This window comes from Phoenix dactylifera, unplaced genomic scaffold, assembly GCF_009389715.1.
Source record: "Phoenix dactylifera cultivar Barhee BC4 unplaced genomic scaffold, palm_55x_up_171113_PBpolish2nd_filt_p 000178F, whole genome shotgun sequence".
Lineage (NCBI taxonomy): Eukaryota > Viridiplantae > Streptophyta > Magnoliopsida > Arecales > Arecaceae > Phoenix > Phoenix dactylifera.
Genome location: NW_024067711.1, coordinates 309,760 through 327,517, shown reverse-complemented (window position 1 = coordinate 327,517; position 17,758 = coordinate 309,760).

Genomic DNA, 17,758 nt, shown 5'->3' with positions numbered 1-17,758 from the left:
CCGTCATAGATGCTATCTTGCCCCTTAATGGACAGTCCTTCACCTTGTGCAGTCCATTGCAAATATAGCATGAGATAGTGCTGGTACCTTGTGCCACCCCTTTGCCCTTCGCTTGGGAAGCCACTCCACTCGATGAGCTCAAATTTGAGCCTTTTGTACCCCCTTTGTGACCTGATTTCGCTCCCCCACCTTTGCCTTGTTTCGATGCTTGGGCTTTGGGAGCTGTGGGTTGAGTCTTGAACTCGATGAGAGCCTCCGCTTGAGCTATCGTCTCGTTCAAACTCTAAACTCCTCTTCGCTGTAATTCCATCTTGGCCCACGGTTTGAGCCCGTCAAGGAAAGTGAAGAGAGAGTCCTCGTTGCTGAGGTCTGGTACCTCCAACAACAATTCGCTGAACTCTCGCACATACTCACGCACATCGCCCTTTTGCGTGAGTCGCCGTAGTCGTGCTCGAGCATCATCCTTAGCGAACGCGGCGAAGAATTGCTTTCGAAGTTCAATTTGGAACTATACCCAAGTGGTGATTGGAACAGCCCCTCGCTTCACATCGTCGGCCCGACGTCGCCACCAAAGCATCGCCACGTCCCTCAAGAACACGGCTGTCATGCTCACCTTCATGGCTTCCTCCCTCATGCCGGTAACCTGCAGGTATTGTTCCACGACGAAAACAAAGTTATCCACCTCCTTCGCGGACCGTCGTCTGCAAAATTCCTATGGCTTGGGAACATCAAGCTTGTGCAGGAGGCGCGTAGCCTCTCTTGCGATCTCCATTGTCAATGGAGAAGAGGATACACCTGTGGTGGTACTCTCCTTTAAAAGGTCAACCACCTGATTTTGGAGAGCCTTCACCATGATCTCCAACTCCTCGTTACGCTGCAGCACTTTCTTATAGCGCCGCTCCATATCGAAGGAAATCTGGTTCAGCTGAGCGGTGATTTCACCTCGGAGGGTTGTGTCCCTACCCTCAAGGTCCTCCATCCGTCCTTCAACCTCAGCTATTTGGGCCTCGCACCTCCGTAATCGATTGTCGGCGGAGATAACTGGAGATGCAATACGTAACCCATACAGGAAATCATCAACTGGATGTGCTCCACCCATCGCCGTACCTCCTCCTGAGGCTGGATTGGGATCTACGGTCGAGGATGATGCGTCCGCCATTCCCACCATGGAAGTTACCATAGAGGTCGTCTCCTTCGTTTCTGGTATGGCTCTGATACCAAGTGTCACGTACGAAGGAATTTCAGAGCGAAATCCCAACAACGTGCGGCTCAGTCTAACGAAGATAACCGATCAGCCTTCCTGGCATGGGTACCTAGTCTCTATGACTTAAGTCACGCCTAACAACAATAATGCAGTGAAGCACAACACCAAAAAATACCACGAAGGAGAAGGAGAAATATAAGGGAAGAGAACTTTATTGAATAACCACTCAACTGATTACAATAAGCTCTCCTAGCCTCTCCAGCTCTATCGGATACCAATCCCTCCCCTTTGAGGGTCCTCTTATAGAGGAGCAACCTCCAGTTACAAGTCCCTCACGAACTCAACTTCCCCTGCACAAGATAAGGATGAATTCTAGATAAGATAGGAAAGCCCCGATTCCCGCAGGATTCTGCGCAATCAGGTAAAAGAGCCAAGTTCGTGCCCCAAACGAATTTGGATTACATGAAACTGGATTTGTTGGATTCGGGATGAAAAATCCTTCCAGATGGCACCTTTCCTACTTTGAACGAACTTCTGTAGAGTTTCCAAAATGTCCCTCAAAATGAAAGCGCGTGGAAACAGCGTTACAGCCATGTCTTCTAACCATACATGTTTTCAGTTATAAAAACGTGTTAAAACGTGTCCCTTGCCTTCTGGAGACTCATGCCACGTTTCTCCATCAGTGGCACACATTTCCATGTATCCTAATTTTTCGGATTTAGTCCATGCTTCGAGATAAGCCCACAATGCTGAATCAGTCTAGTTGCAGCAGCTTTCTTCCTAATGATGAACCAGCATGTATTCTCAACAATACACGCCTTGGAGCATGTGCCCATGGCCCCATGCTCTTGGGTATTCCTCCTTGTGGAGTGATTGATTATAACCCTATTTGATTTTGATGAGCTCAAAGCATTTGAGTATATCTTATGTTTACTAATGAATTCAATCTAGTGTTTCAGTGAAAATCTTGTAAATTTATGGTTAAGTGTCTCTAGATTTGGCTCAAGACATTTTGGATAAGTTAAGAAGTCAATGTGAACTAAAGTCTGAGACTCGAGTCGACTCCAGAATATTTCGAGTCGACTCCAAACGTATCAGAAGCACTGGCACAGGCTCGAGTCGACTCCAGGGCATTACGAGTCGACTCCGACTGAGAACAGACAGATGAACAGAAAGATACAACTCAAAACCTGTCAGCGAGTCGACTCCTGAAGAGCGCGAGTCGACTCCGATGCTTGCCGAGTCTACTCCAGAGTAGTATGAGTCGACTCCAGGGGGTTACAGACAGAAAGACAGAGAAGGTATGTTGGACCCTGAGAGCCGAGTCGACTCCTGAGGAACGCGAGTCGACTCCGATGGTTGGCAGGTCGATTCCAAAGGAAGCGAGAGTCGACTCTCAGTGTAATACAAGGCAAAAGTCAGAGAGCAATTTTCGGACACTGAGAGCCGAGTCGACTCCCGCAAAGGCCGAGTCGACTCCGAGACAGCGCGACCCCAAAAAGACAGAAGACTGCTTTTCGGATACTGAGAGCCGAGTCGACTCCAGAACAGTCCGAGTCGACTCCAAGACAGCACGAGCCAAAAGACAGAAGCTCGGAAGTTCGGACTCTGAGTGCCGAGTCGACTCTCAGAATTCACGAGTCGACTCGAGTGAGCAAACTTGGAAAATGCATCCATGGATTCCTTGGGATGAGCCGACTCCAAAAGTGCCAGGTCAGCTCCAGACTCTGGGGAGTCGACTCCGGGTTAAGTCGAGTCGACTCCCAGTCGAGAAGAGCACTTTAATTCAAATCCGGAACAGTTACCGAGCCGACTCCAGAAAAGCATGAGTGGACTCCTGCTGCAGCCAAGTCGACTCCAGATCGCGCGAGTCGACTCCGATCCCAACGGAAACATTGTCAGGATGTACAGAATGAGTAGAACGGCTAGTAAAGTGTGTCTAACGGCTAGTTTCCGTGGGGAATGGCTTAAATAGCCACAGAGGACTGTAGCAAGATAGAGAAGTGACATTCCACTCAAAGAAAACACAATAACTTCATCTGCCAAAGGGATTTCAGCGGAAAAGAAGGAAGAGAGCCATTAACTCCATTCAACCAACTCTTCCCAGCATTAAAGAAATTTCTCCTTCTGCCTTCAAGTCTTCAAGACATTCAAGAGGAGACCCAAAGTTCGAGAAGCCCTCCACTACATCATCATAAACTTGTTTGAGGGCTCTTAACTTTTCTATTATTCATATTGCTGAATATCTGCTTATTTAGAAGCTGTATTTTTCTCTTTGTTCTTTCTATCCATTTGGTCCTTACTTGATTCAATCAGGGGATTGAATCAAGGGTGTAAAAGTTTGTTGATGAGCCTAGGTTGAAACCAACGTGTAAGGGTTCGATTGTGATCCCGGGAAAACAATCGGGTGGTTCTAGTCGGTGAGCCTGGGAAAACCGACCGAGTTCGTTGTGACCTCGTAAAACAACAAGTTAGGTTGTGAGCTTGTAAAACAACCGGCTGTAATCCGAGGGGTTATAGTGAATTCCCAAGTGAGGCTTGGGGAGTGGATGTAGGAGCAAGGGTTAGCTCCGAACCACTATAAAATCTTTGTGTTTGTGATTGCCTTGTCATCTCTTACTTTCATTTCATTCACTGCACATAGCATCTAATTAATTAACTTGCAAAAAGTATTAATTAGTTATCCACAGACATTTTAATTACAATAATTATTTTAAAACCCAATTCACCCCTCCTCTTGGGTTGTCTATCTGGGCAACACTCCTAGATCTTGCACACATTTTTTTAGGTGATCCTAGGGCCCAGATTTGGTCTCCAAGTTGCCCAAATCTCTAGAGAGCACCGTCAGACCTCGAACCCGTCCAGCGATCGGATCTGGTTTATACCTTGATCCGCATCCGGTCCAGCCCCGATTCGAGGAGCCGTGACACCTGGATGAATAATCTGGACCATTGGTCAGCGCCTGAATCTGGACCACTGGATGGCTCCCTGAATGAAAGATCTTGGCCATTGCTCAGTGCCTAAATCTGAACCATTGGTGATGGCATCTTGCTTCTGGACCATTGGATGGCACCCTGGATGATGACGCCTTGATCTGGACCATTAGATGGCGCCTAGATCTGGACCATTGGCTTTGGTTCCCTGCATTTGGGCCCTTGGATCATGTGATGATGCTTTAAAAGGAGGGATTCATGGCGTGATGGACTCATATGGGCTGATGGCGTGAGAATGAATGCGGGAGAAAAAGGAGGCGCATGAAATGATAAGTGGATAAGGATGAGGCGCCTCTTCTCATCCTTATCACATCGTTTAATGAGATACGCATCCCTTCTCTTGAATACGCCTCTTCCTATTTTTATGGCACCTCCTATTCTCTTCTCACGCCCCATCTGGTGGATGTGTGGATGGGATGCATCCTTTGGTGATGCATCCCCATGCCATCTATAAATAGAATGCTCCCGGTGTTTTTCATTCCATCGAAAATCAAGTCCAACTCTCTCTCCCTTATCCCTTCTTTCTTAGCCTTTGTCATTTTCTAGCATTGCTTCTAGAGTGTCCTAAGCCAAGACAAGGAGGTCATCTTTAGGACAAAAAGATTAGAAGTAATTTAGAAAGGTGAAAGAAAAATAAGAGAGGAGAGAAAGCAAGCCAATTTGAATCCTTTGAAAGGATTCAGCATTAAGGATCAAAAATTTTGGAGCTAAAGTCTTGATCGAGTTTCCGTGTCGATCACCGTTGGAGGGCGGACACTTGGATGCCTCGTGGAGATTCTACAAACTTGGATTTAGCGTTACAGGTATTCTTCTATTTCAGCATTTATATTTATATTGTTTGATTGTTACCATTAAGGTGATCTAGGCTTATAAGGATTTCATGTCAATGGACTTTATTGAGAAATTTTTAAAATTCCTAGCTTCCGCTGCCCATTATGACATGCTAGAACCCTTCAGTGGTATCAGAGCCATCCTTAATTGGTTCAATCAAATGATTATGCGTGATGTATGATTGTTAAAATACTATGAGATAGTAATGTCATATTTTTAGAAGAATGCTGAATTATATGATTTATATATGATATGATATGTAATAAAATTGGTATGACATGAAATTTTTTATATGAAGATATGTTGAAGCATGTTTATTAATTCAATCAATTGCTTATGATTTGTACATGCTATGAGATAGCCATGATGCATGATAGTTTATTGTAGACATGTTAAATATATGTTACAATTAAAAAAATGTGCTAGAGACAGTTAGCCCTCAATAAAAATTATATTAAGTCATAGTGTTGAAAAACTTTGAGCTAACCCATTCTAGAACAATTAATCTAATTGGTGTCTAAGAAAAGCACTAAAGGTGGTTCTCTAATTAGGACCTTACTCTCTGAGTAAGGGGAGCCTCCCACCTACTTACCTGGCCAATTGTTTGATTGCCTATTATGGATAAGTTTAATGTTGATATAGCACTATTAATAGCCTTCCTTCATGCCTCGACATTATTATGTCAAAATCCATGCTAGTTTGTTGTGCAACCACAAAACTTGCAATGGGAACTGATGTTATACTGTCTTGGTGCATAGAGATGCTTATGGCATATTTTAATATGTTGCTTTGTTGTGCAACCACAAGAGCAATATTATTTGAATATGATTGTATGAAAATGAAGGAAAACTTAACTAAAATATTATAGTTTGTTGTGCAACCACAAGGCTATAAATGTTTTAAGAGGATAGGATAAAGTTGAGAATTGCATGAGATGCAATTGGAAAGAGTTTTTTATCTTTGAACTCATAAGGGTTTGTTGTGTAACCACAAGGCTTTTATGAAGAATTAGGATCTCAACCCTACTAAGAAAAGTTAGGTTTTCTCGTTCATCATAGGAGAGGGCTATGATATTCGATAAAAATAGTGGAAGTAACAATTAGAAAAAGTCCTTGTCTAGTTGTATACATGTCATCATGATTGGTCTGCTTACATTAGTTTTGTTCTTGCTTATGTAGAATTGTTAAATGGCTTCTTCACTTTCACTAAGAGGCATCTTAGATGCCAACAAGTTGACCGGTCCTAACTATGTGGACTAGTTGAGGAATTTAAAAATAGTACTCACACAGGAGAAAATTTCTTATTTTCTTGAAACTTCTGATCTTGGAGATCTAGGAGATGATGCTACAGAAGAGGAGGTTGCCACACATAAGATGTGGAAAAATGACAGTTTGACTGTCAAATATATCATACTTGCCTCTATGAGCAATGAATTACAGAGGCAACATGAAAGCATGGACACTCAATCCATACTTCTCAATTTAAAAGACTTGTATGGAGAACAAAGCAGGACTGCTAGGTATGAGATATCTAAGCAGTTGTTCCGTGCTAGAATGAATGAAGGAACTCCAGTGCAAAACCATGTTCTTATGGTTCTAGACTTAATCACCAGATTAAGTCAATTAGGTTTTGCTATGGATAGTGAGCTCAGTCAGGATTTGATCCTGCAATCACTGCCTGATTCATTATCTCAGTTTGTTATGAACTTTCACATGAACAAGCTGAACACCTCCCTGCCCGAGCTGTTAAATATGCTCAAAACAGCTGAAGGCCATATTAAGAAGGATAAAGGTCCACTCCTTCTTATAGATAGCACCTCTAAGAGAAAATCGGGAAATAAGGATTCTAAGAAAAGATTAAACCCTAAGAGTAGCATCAAAAAGAAGAAAGAAAAGAAAAACTCTGGATCAAGTACCTGTTTCCATTGCGGTAAAACTGGCCATTGGAAAAGAAATTGCAAGAGTTTTCTTGCAAGTATGAAGACCGATGCAAGAGTTGCATCGAAAGGTATGTTTATGTTACATGCCAACTTGTCATTAAGTTCTTCAAATTCAAATTCATGGGTATTGGATACCGGCTGTGGTTCTCACATATGCAAATCTTTGAATGGACTACAGAAAATTAGAATTTTGAAGAAAGGTGACTTCGAGCTGTATGGTGCTAGAGGAAGTCCATCCAGGCTGAAGCTGTTGGAACCTACCATTTGGAGTTGCCTTCTGGAGAGCTCCTGGAATTAGAAGATTGTTATTATATGCCCAAAATTATTAGAAATGTAAGTTCCATTACTTTGTTGTTAAAGAAAGGATATGAAATTAATGTAAAGAGCAATGGTTGCTCAATTTTTTTTCTAATAAAGTCTATTGCAATGGCATTATGGAAAATGGTCTTCTTGTTCTATTACTTAACGACTATGTCTTTCATATAGATAAAAGCAATAAAGGAAAGAGAGAAGCAGTAAATAACACCCTTTTTTTGGCATTGCTGACTTGGTCACATAAGCGAATCAAGAATCAACAAGTTGTACAAAGAAGAGTTCTTTGATCTTTATGATTATGAATCATTAGGAACTTGTGAATCTTGTCTTATGGGTAAAATGACTAAGTCTCCATTCATTGGACATGGAGAAAAAGCAAGTGAGTTATTAGGACTTGTGCATACAGATGTATGTGGTCCTATGACAACTCCAGCTAGAGGTGGATACTCTTACTTCATCACATTTACTGATGATTTATCAAGGTTCGGATATGTGTATCTTATGAAACATAAATCCAAAGCCTTTGATAAGTTTAAAGAGTATCAAAGTGTCACGGCTCCTCGAATCGGGGCTGGACCGGACGCGGATCAAGGTATAAAGCAGATCAGGTCGCTGGACGGGTTCGAGGTCTGACGGTGCTCTCTAGAGATTTGGGCAACTTGGAGACCAAATCTGGACCCTAGGATCACCTAGGGAAACGTGTGCAAGATGTAGGTGGAATACCCAAGAGCATGGGGCCGTGGGCACGTGCTCCAAGGCGTGTATTGTTGAGAATACATGCTGGTTCATCATTAGGAGGAAAGCTGCTGCAACGAGACTGATTCAGCGTTGTGGGCTTATCTCGAAGCATGGACTGAATCCGGGAAATTGGGATGCATGGAAATATGTGCCACTGATGGAGGAACGTGGCATAAGTCTCCAGAAGGCAAGGGACACGTTTTAACACGTTTTTATAACTGAAAACGTGTATGGTTAGAAGACGTGGCTGAAACGCTGTTTCCACGCGCTTTCACTTTGAGGGGCATTTTGGGAACTCTACAGAAGTCCGTTCAAAGTGGAAAAGGTGCCATCTGGAAAGATTCTTCGTCCTGAATCCAACGAATCTAGTTTCATGGTAATCGGAGTTCGTTTGAGGCACGAACTTGGCTATTTTATCTGATTGCGCAGAATCCTGCGGGAATCGGGGTTTTCCTATCTTATCTAGAATTCATCCTTATCTTGTGCATGGGAAGTTGAGTTCGTGAGGGACTTGTAACTAGAGGTTGTTCCTCTATAAGAGGACCCTCAAAGGGGAGGGATTGGTATCCGGTAGAGCTGGAGAGGCCAAGAGAGCTTATTGTATTCAGTTGAGTGGTTATTCAATAAAGTTCTCTTCCCCTACATTTCTTCTTCTCCTTCGTGGTATTTTCTGGTGTTGTGTTTCGCTGCATTATTGTTGTTAGGCGTGACCTAAGTCATAGAGACTAGGTACCCACGCCAGGAAGGCTGATCGGTTATCTTCGATAGACCGAGCCGCACGTTGTTGGGATTCGCTTTGTAATCCCTTCGTTCGTGTCAAAAGTATGGTTGAAAAACAAACTGAAAAGTGTATTAAAATTCTTCGATCTGATCGAGGAAGTGAATATCTTTCTAGTGAGTTTTTAAACTATCTTAAATTAAAGGGTATACTCTCTAAATGGACACCTCCGTATACGCCACAATTAAATAGTGTAGCCGAATGAAGGAATCATACTCTATTAGATATGGTACGGTTCATGATGTGCTTTACATATCTTCCTATTTTCTTCTGGGGTTTTGCTCTAGAAACTGCTGCACTTGTATTAAACAGGGTACCATCAAAATCTGTATCTAGTACTCCATATGAGATATGGAGAGGAAAGAAGCCTAATCTTAAGTATCTTAAGATATGGGGCTGTAAAGCTTATGTCAAAAGAAATTTTGGACACAAGCTAAGTGCTAGATCAGATAAATGTATTTTTGTAGGTTATCCTAAAGATAGTATAGAATACATCTTCTATCATCCTACCGAACAAAAGGTCTTTGTAGGTAGGCATGCCATTTTCTTAGAGAAAGAGTTTATCTTAGAAAAAGGCAAGGATAGGAAAATTGAACTTGAAGAAGTTCAAGACCTACAAATGGAGACACAAGATATTCCTCAACCATATGTACCCATTGATGAGGTACAATCACAACACACATCTCCACTCCGAAGGTCAGATAGAGTGCGAAATGCACCTAAGAGGTATGGTTTTGTCATTGAGAATGATGAAGCTCACGTCGTTCAGAACGATGATCCTCTGACCTATTCGGAAGCTGTCATGAGTAGTGACTCTGACAAATGGCTAGAGGCCATGAAATTCGAAATAGACTCTATATATACCAACCAAGTATGGACTTTGGTTGATGCACCAGAGGGTGTAAACCCTATAGGTTGCAAATGGATCTATAAGAAAAAGACTGGAGCAGATGGCCATGTAGAAACCTACAAGGCTAGACTGGTGGCAAAAGGTTTCAGGCAAAAGCAAGGAATTGATTATGATGAAACTTTTTCACCAGTTGCCATGCTTAAATCTATTCGGATTTTGCTTGCAATAGCTGCATACTATGATTATGAAATCTGGCAGATGGATGTCAAGAGAGATAATGTACTGAGGACAGTTTCTCTTCCAATGCCCTGGCTTCTTACAGTAAAAGCACTCTGCCTTACTCTCATCAGCCTTCTTCTTCTTAGTCTGACTTTGCTCAGCATGATGCACCTTTTTCTTTTGATTTTTGTTTTTCTTCTTCCCTTTCTTAAAGGGACCACTACCCTTGGACGAACCTCCCACTAAATTCACCGACCCTTTTAGGAGTTGGTGATCCTTCTCAAAAGTTTGTAGTAAACCCAACAATTAGTGATAATTTACTACCGGTTTCGTCATACGAAAGTTGGTGAGAAATGGGCGGTATGAACCAGGAAGAGAGTTCAGTATAGCATTTTTCCCAATTGATCATGAAGGGGAAAACCGAGAGAGCTCAGGCGCTCAATCAACTCAATCATGTACAATATATGATCAGTCACCGATGCCCCATCCTTCATCCGTGCGCTGAAAATAACACAACTAGTCTTGTGCCTTTCAACATCATCGAGAGTGTGATAGTCAACTTTAAAGACCACACAATAGCACGTATCTGGTAGGATAGTGATTACGGGTATCGATCCATAGGAATTGGGGTACAGTTGTTTTCTTAAAAAAAAAATATTTTAAAAGAAGAATTTGTAAAGAAAATTAAACTAAGAAATTTAATGAAAATGCAATTGAAGTGATATCAGTTTGAGAGAACCTAGGGCAAGAAATTCACCAGTAACATCGAAACAAGGGTTATTTGTATTTTAATTCGTTCTTGGATTAACATGCAAATTGGCTACAAGCCTAATAAGCATTCAAAGAAAATCTCACAAAAGTAATTCAGGAACATCCATCTTTGGTTGGCATGAAATGTCTATCCTAAACTAATGTGGTAGGACACTGCATTTTCCCTAAGCATGGGTGATCTTTTATTAACTTAGTGGTCATGAAGAACAGCTGTATAAACTTCACATTTAAAATCACAGAAATTAAATATGAGATAAAAGAGGATATCCATTAAAAACAATCTGTTCATACAATCCCAAGAATAGAAATAAAAAAAATACAAAATCCTTATCCTTTTGTTAGGGCTGCATCCAGCCCTAGTGAAGAGCTCAGCCTTCCATGGAATTGTAGATGACAGTAATGGCGCAGGAGGCTTCCATCGCTTTTCTTCCCGTCGGAACCTCTTCCTTCTCCCTTCTGTGGGAACTTGGCCTCCGAAGGATTGGATAAGAAAGCTCGGTGGGAAAAGAAGGAATGCCTTGGTCTTCACGTCCGACTCCTTTAAATAGACTGCCCACCTCCCTGTTCCGAGTGCAGATAAGGATCAATGGTTGCGGGATAAGGCAGATGATTCTGCTCTGTGATCCTTCGACGATGGGATAAGGATGGAGGCTGAACAGGGGAGTTGATCCGGAACGCTGGGAGATCGTGATGAAGAGGAGTTGATTTAGGAGCAGGGAATATAAATGTTGAGAGGATCTCAGAGGGATGAGAATGATTTGGTTCCACGCAGACAGTTGATAGGATGCTGGAATGGATCTCATTCGGATACGCGTAGCAGGGGATGTGGAAGAAGACGCATGAACTTGTCTGTGGATGGGAGCGGAATAGAATGAAGGGAACTTGGAATTCGGAAGAGATGAAGCTGGGACGTTGGCAGCTGGGAAGAAATCTAGGAAATTCGGAAGCAGGGAGATGAAGATGAGTAAGATGCATGAGCAAAGATCATGGGATTCTTTGCTGGTGGTTATTCCGGAACAGAGGAATCCATGAAGCTCGGTGATATCTTGGGAACAAACGTGGGATGGTGTTCTCGGCTGAGAGGATGTTGTTCAATCGCAAATGATTCGGGAGGATGAAGTTCGAAGCTGTTAATCCATGGGATGAAGCTGTTCGGGATACAATCATCTCGGGAGGTAGATTTGAAGTGATCCAGTTAGATGAAGGAGTGATCGGTTTGGGATGCAGGAGCTTCGGAAGACATGGGAAGCTAATTTACTTGGGATTCCTTTTGACATGGATGAAGGGGAGGAATCACGAAAGCATGGGATCACGGAGAAGATGGGATCCGAAACAAGGATGAGAGCAGGTTGCTTTGAACATGGAAGGAATGAAGCGATAAACTCTGTTCTCAGGGGATCCAGCAGTTGGTTTGAGTCCGCGAGGGGGTGGCTACATTCGACTGGGAATGAACTGGGAATAGGGAATAAGCTTGTAATCCAAGATGCAGGGGATTTGATGCGGTCGTGGGATGAATTCATGTTCGTGGGACGTTTGGGAGAAATCCATGGGCGATGAAGGATTGGATACGGCTGGGAGATGATCCTTGAATCACGGACAGGAGGGAAGACACACGGAGGAAACGCTTGGCTTGGACACTGGGATGATTCGGTTGGATTCATGAAAATAAATTGTTTGGGATGGCACGTGCTGAGAAATGAAAATTGGGGTCGACTCTAATTGGTTGGAAAGATCCGATTCATGGGGTGCATGCGATTTGGGTTCAGGGGTCATCCCAGATGAATTTGATTCGACCTGCATACATTAAATGGACCAATAAAATCAAGCAAAATCGAATTATTTTTAATAATGCAATGATGAAGGGGAACACATTTTCTTATATTAAATTTAAAATATGTGCAAAGAAAATAATGATAAGTGCCGTGTAAAATAGTTAAATATATACATTATTTAGCACTTATCACACCCCCCAACCTATATTTTGCTAGTCCTCGAGCAAAATAAAATAAAAAAAACTAACTCACTTTCGTAGGAATCGCGATTGCATTTACCACATGCAGTAAGGCTTTAAACCCTTAGGCGGCCCTAGTGGACGAGTTTTGTCTCGTGAGGATTTCCGGCGCAGATACCCACAAACTGCTGTCTAAATAATTTATTTTATTGTTTTATGAAATCTAATTTCAAATGCATTAATGCCAAGAATTTCACAAGTACACAAAGTTTTAATTACTAAGTCAGCCCAAATCCTAGGTCAGTATGCAACTTAAGTTGAAATCTTTAAGTTTCTGTTAGAAAGTTGTAAGGCTCATTTATACTTGGGTGCTCGGTGATATCTGGACCATATACAAGCTAAGGCTTTAGATCCCCCAAAATACTGCTAAAATTAGTAGTTTCTAAGAATTGGTCAGATAAGACCTAATCACTGATTCAAAATCATCCTATCTTGCAGGATTTCGAGAGTTATGGATGTTTACTTTAATACCTCATGGGCTTTATCTGTAATATTCCAGTTTACTCGAATTTTTACAACGACGGCTTTCACACTATCATCTTTTCCAAGGTCAATATTATTTTTTTTATCTTTTTTTATTTTTTTTATTTTATATTTATTACGCACTTTTACTCTTGTAATGATTCCTCTGTGTAACGAGCATTCAGTCAACACTCCCACACCAGATGGCATAAGGTGTTGGGCATCAAGACTCCCCTACGGACCTATGCTCGGATTCATTATTGCAAGCCCGCTGACCTTTGACAATAGGTAGCCCTTTTCGATGTACCTGACTAAATTCACTCTTTTTAAAAAAAAATAAATATGGGATAATAGTGAATTAGATAGGTATGATTCATCAGGACTCAAGGTTGCTACCAAACTTAACAACATAATGTTGAACATAACCCTTAGAAGTGCAGGCCATGTGTGTTGTGAAATTCCGAAGTAAAAATTATCTTACAACTCACCAAAAGAACTTTTAATGAAAAGAACTCAAATTGACTTACTCCTGACTAGTCATTGGGCTTTTTAGATTTTATATACTTTGTGTGTTTATCATTTCAGCACTAAGGCATAGAAATTAGGTTTTTTATTAAAATATTTGAAAAACTTATTCAAAAATGCAAAAAATTTCTTCAAAAATTCGAATCCTATACCCTCCAACCTAGATCAGACATTGTCCTCAATATTTTTTTTTTGTGTGAGATTATATTATAATTTTTATTTTTTTATATATTTTTTATTTTTTTTATTTTAGTTTGGATGAAAATATGATGCAGATGGAGGATAGAAGCATTTTACCATAGTTGCATCAGTAATATGAGGGATCCTGTTAAGAAAAAAATGCGACAACAAAATATGCAAAAATACCGTACGAGAATTGGGTTGCCTCCCAACAAGCGCTATGTTTAACGTCTTCAGCCAGACGCAGCACATCCTTATTTATATCATGCCGGGTTCATGCCGAGTTTTCCAAGGTAGAAAATTTGTGGGAGACTGATTATCGGGCAAGGAGTTGACTGCTTCTATGGCCTTGTCTATGTCAAAGTCAAAATAGGCCAAGCATGTTTTCAGAGGGTCATCTGCCAAAATATAGAAAAGGGTTTCTTCTACAAGATCGTCCATTTTCTCTATTAGAAAGCATTCAACTTCCTTTGTGGGTTGATCAGAGGTACGAAATATATTTAACTTGACCTTCATATTCCCAAAAGATATATTCATCACCCCAGTTCTACAATTTATACTCACATTGGTTGTAGCTAAAAATGGACGACCTAGAATCATAGGGATATGTTTCTTAAGATTAGGCACAGGTTCCATATCAAGGACGATAAAATCGACTGGAAAATAGAATTTGTCTACCTTGACTAGGACGTCTTCAATTGTTCCTCGTGGTATTTTTACAGATCTATCAGCCAATTGAAGGGATACCGAGGTTGGTTTTAACTCACCTAACCCAAGTTTCTCATAAACTGAGTAAGGTAAAAGGTTGACACTTGCTCCTAGATCTAAGAGTGCTCGATCAATGAAATTATTTCCTAAGACACAGGAGATGGTGGGAGCATCAGGATCTTTGAATTTCGGAGGGGTATTGTGTTGGAGAATAGAACTCACTTGCTCAGTTAGGAAGACCTTTTTAGGCACATGTGTCCTAGATTTTCGCTTTTAGGTACAAAGGTCTTTGAGAAATTTGGCATAGGAGAGAACTTGTCGAATAGCATCAAGAAGCAGAAGGTTGATTTTTACTTGTTTGAAAACCTCCATCATCTCCTCTAGTGAAGTTCCCTTTTTGCCAAAGGGAGAGGGTGAATTAAGAGCTTCAGGAAATGGGGCCTTTGGGATGTGAGTTTTGGCAGAAGGTGGACTAGCTGAAGAAGAAGAAGATTTTAGATTTTTATTTGACACATTTCTATCCTCTTCTTCACCTTCCTTATTGTTATCCTCCCCAATCTTATTGTCTACTACATGTCCACTCCTTAGGGTAGTCAAAGCATTGGCTTGTTCATGATGAATTGTATTTAGTTGATTTTCTTGAGCCATGTATTGTCCCCTAGGATTACTTAGTGGTTGGCTTGGAAGCTTTCCTTCCTCTCACTTGTTCAGTGCATTAGCTAGTTGCCCCATTTGGGATTCTAGCTTGGCGATGGATTGCATGTGAGAGTGCACCAATTGTGTAATGGTTTCCAAACCTTGAAGGGCGGTCAACACTTTCTCCTCAAAGGCTGTGTTTCTTTGGGGTGGAGGATGATTGTGTTGAAATTGAGTCGAGGGACGGTAGGGATGAATATTTTGTGGGGTTTGAAAATTTTGAGGGTTTTAAAAATTTTGGGAGTAGGGTTGGGCAGTATTCGAAGCTTGCTGCTTCCAAGAAAAGTTTGGATGATTCCGCCATCCCGGGTTATATGTATTGGAAAATGGGTCATTACCCGATCTTGGCTGTGTTTGGGCAGCATTAACTTGTTCTTGCACAAATTCAGAGAATTGAGCTGCCAAAGGGCACTCAAAAACAGGGTGAGACGGGCTAGAACAGAGAGCACAAACTAGTGCTTGGGAAAAGTTTGGAAGCTGTTCTCTAGACATTAGCTGGTCTAATTTGCGGGACAGTGCATCTACTTTGTCGGATAGACCTATGGACTGGCTAACTTCATATATGGTCCCTTTTCTTTGAGAATTCGGGGGTGCTTGACGAGCGGAGGAGGCATGGTGGAGGGAATTTTCATTGAGATTTTCAAACAATTGCCATGCCTCATGTTCACTCTTAAGCATAAAAGTTCCCCCACAAGAAGCATCAACCATTTGACGATTTCGTTCAGACAACCCGTCATAAAAGCATTGCACTAATTGCCATTTGGGTATTTGATGATGCGGGTATCTTCGGAGTAAGTCTCTAAATTTTTTCTAAGTTTCATGAAATTCTTCCCCATCAAATTGGAAGAAGCTCGTGATAGCACGCCTAAATCGGTTTGTTCTTCCTATGGAAAAATATTTCTTTAGAAATTCATGTTGCATTTGAGCCCAAGAGAGAATAGAATTGGCTTCTAATGAATGGAGCCATTGTTTAGCTCTATCCTTAAGGGAAAAAGGAAACAGCCTAAGTTTCAGAGTATCATCAGTGAAGTTCTGAATTTTGACAGTAGTGCAGATCTCAAGAAACTCATCCAAATGTTTGTATGGGTCTTCATTGTTAAGTTCATAAAAAGAGGGAAGCATTTGGATGACACTAGACTTAATTTCAAATTGTACAGCAGCAGTGGTATCAGGTAGTCGAATACAAGATGGAGAGGTATAAATGGAAGGAGTAAAGTACTCCTTTAACAGTTTGGGTTGTTCTTCAGCCATCTCGACAGGTGGTGTAGATCCTATGGTTCTATAGGTGCAGATTTCGGCTCGAAGGGCCCTAATAGAACGCTCTATTTCAGAATCAAAAGGTATTAATTCAGGAGATCCGGAACGACACCCTAGCATCCACTAATACTCTTCTGATCAGTCAAGTCAAGCATGCACTAAAAGAAAAACACGTCAAATCCTTGTATTTGCCCTAAAATCACTAGACAGGTCCTAACTGGTTTGAAGAGGGCACCTAAGCCTCCAATCCGGTCTAATGAACTGAGTTGACCAGGTAAGTGTTAGCATCCCACATATGCCATGAAAATTTTAAAATAATTTTCAGATTGCAGCGGAAAAAACATATGCGGGGTCCGTTCATCACATTAACGTATTTTAAAACCTTTTGTTTATAGATAGATTAGAATTAAATTATTTTAAACCATTTTAAAATCATTAAGAAGATCAGATCTTCATCTTGTGCGGATAGATGGTCTCCGCAAATCTGATTTACGTGGTATTTGATCAAGGCTCAGTGGAAGCCGCACACGCGTCCGGCCTCTACAGGTATCCACACGAAGTAATGAGTCGATCGAAGTCTTTGGATCTTTTCGGGGTGCTAGCTCCCTTGCATAGAAGGCTATTGATGGCTGAAGTCCTCTCCTTTGAATCAACCTTTGATTGCCTTGAGAGGATGAAGAAGAAGGAAATGCCAAGAAAGAAGAAACAAAGGCTCTTCGCAGCCTTTTACTTTCCCTTGCGCTAGAACCAAAAGAAGAAGAGAAAGGAGATGACGCCACCTTTATTTTCTTCCCTTGCTCTTGTGGCTGAATGGAGGAATGGGAGATGGTTCCTTGCTGCCAAAAATCCCAAGAAAAACTATGAAAAATTCGTAGCCCCTTTGAACCCCTCTTCTATGGTGTATGGATAGAGATGAGCTCCTAAATTTTAGGAGCTCATCTTTATCCCTTTGTGAATTCAAATTAGGAGGGGGGTGGCCCCTCCTTTTTCCTTCACGCCACCAGCCAAGGGAGGGGTGTAGGCCTCTCCCTCTTCTCCCATTTGGTTAGCCCCACTTAATCAAATTAAGTGGGGATTGGGTTAGGACTAGTTCTAGATCCAATCCTATTCAAAATAGGACTAAGTGCACCCAATTTAATTCCTCCAAATCTTAATCCAATTAGAATTTAATTGAACCATGACTTAATTGAACTCTTCAATCCTAATCCAATTAGAAGTCATTTAATTAATTAGATTAAAATTAAAATTAATTAGGACTTAAGAAAATCCTAATCTAATTAG